Source organism: Canis lupus, chromosome 19, assembly GCF_048164855.1.
Source record: "Canis lupus baileyi chromosome 19, mCanLup2.hap1, whole genome shotgun sequence".
Lineage (NCBI taxonomy): Eukaryota > Metazoa > Chordata > Mammalia > Carnivora > Canidae > Canis > Canis lupus.
The window spans coordinates 45606402-45608615 of NC_132856.1; positions in this window are offsets into that span (position 1 = coordinate 45606402).

Sequence of the window (2214 nt, forward strand, 5' to 3'; positions counted from 1 at the left end):
CCGCGGGGCTGCTCTGCGCATGCGCCCTTGCCTGCTGGAGGCCTCCGGCTGCACGAGAGAGGGGGCTCTCCCTACCTAAAATCCCATTCCCACTTCTTCCACCTCTCACCCCACCCCAGGGCAAAATTGAGTCTGATTTCCCGCCGATTCGCCCATTTGCCCCAGGAGTCACATTAAATGTTCCCAGGCGCTCCATGGGAGGGTCTGTCCTATCCTACAGATGTGGAAACTGAGTCTCAGGGAGCCGGAGTAACTCCAGGTAGCGCAGACAGGAAGGGCCCAGCTGGGATTCCAACCCTAGCCTGCCTGCCTTTCCAGGGCTCACACTTGAAGCAGTTTTGCCCACAATTGCTGTTTTATCCCGTGTATAGAGAGGAAGCTGAGGCTCAGAGAGGATAGGAAGATCCCTGGGGCACATAGCTGGTAGGAGACTGGCAGTGTTGGTACCCAGGCCCGTCATACCCCACAGCTGTTTCCAGCGGCTGCAGCCTGAACATATCATTCTTTCATTCATTCCTTTATCCAGTGAGCATTTATAGATCACCGGGTGTGGGAGCAGATACTGTTGTCACAGGACTACTTCTGCAATCGGCAGGGGGCATGTGTGTGTCTTTGGAGTGAGACTTCAACCTTAAGACGGCTAGATCCAAAACAAAGGAATATTATTCAGCCATAAAAAGGAAGGAAGCACTGATTCAGGCTACAACATGGATGAACCTTGAAAGCATGCTGAGTGAAAGAAGCCAGACACAAAAGACCACAGCACAGTATGGTTCAAGTTCTATGAAATGTTTAGACTAGACAAAGCCAGAGACAGAAAGTAGATTAGTGGTTACCAGGGGCTGGGGGGAGAGGGAATGAAGAATGACTGCGAATGGGTACTGGGTTTCCTTTCGGGATGATGAAAATGTTCTAGAACTAGATAGTGGTGATCGTTGCACAATAACGCAAAGATAATTAATGCAACCCAATTGTACGCTTGAAAATGGTAAGTTTTGGGATACCTGGGTGGCTCAGTGGTTTAGCGCCTGCCTTCGGCCCAGGGGATGATTCCCAGGATTGAATGCTGCATTGGGCTCCCTGCTGGGAGCCTGCTTCCCCCTCTGCCTGTGTCTCTGCCTCTCTCCGTGTCTCTAATGAATAAATAAATAAAATCTTAAAAAAAAAAAGAAAATGGTAAGTTTTGTGTCCAGGTGTATTTTACCACAATGAAAAATGGAAATAATGGAAACAGGGGGAGAGGATCAAAAGCTTATGGAGGTCAGCCCTTCACCCACCTTCCTTCTCAAGGTCTTAGTCTCTTAGGTGCTTAGAATGGGATGCACTGGGCACAGCATCTGCATTGCACACTGTGTCCTGCATATGTGAATGTGTGTGTGTGTGGGGGGGTTGTCTCAGGATGATGAGGGGAGAAGTAAACAGGTGATAAGATGGTTTTGGCAAGATTACCAAAGAGCAAAGGGAGGGTGGAAATGAGTGAAGGTTGAGGAAGAACCCTAGGGGCAATGTTGCCCCAAGGCATCTGTACAGATCAGTATCTCATGCCTGTGGACCCAGTCTGCTGGTCTAGGAGTGGGTGAGTGATGGCCCGAGGGGCCAAAGTGACACACTGGGGAGCTATGCTTACTGTTCATTCCTCCTCACAGAAGAGACATGGGAGTCAGGGATCATCCTGATATAAGTGTCTGCAGTTGACTGGCTGGCATGAAGGGATGATTGTGGCAGCATTGGGGTGCAGGAGTCAGGGGTCAGGGGTCTGGGTGGATTATGTGACACGCAAGGGATCAAAGCAGTTTTGCCTTCACGAGTCCAAGGTTCAAAGTAGTGACTCTGGGCCACTCCTAATAAGTGACTCTGGGCCAGCTATTTTGTCTTTCTGTGCCTCCGTTACTCTATCTAAAAGGAGGATAATGAAGAGTCCCTGTCTTACAGGGTTGCTGGGAGAATGAAATGGGAAGTAAACACAGCATATGGGGGCTGCTGTCACGCTGCCCGTTTTCCATCTGGAGAAACTGAGGCTCAGAGGCATGGGACCACCTGCCTGAGGTTGTACAGTATGTATACGGGCCAAGTGGGAGCCTAGGTTCATGGCCTCAGAGCCAAGCTGGCCCTCATCCCTGACTGTCCCCACCTCTCTACACCCCTTCCTCTCCACCTCCAGGTCTCCCTGGCCAGTGCCAGGGCTGAGCTTAGAGGGGCTGGCCTGGGGCCCAG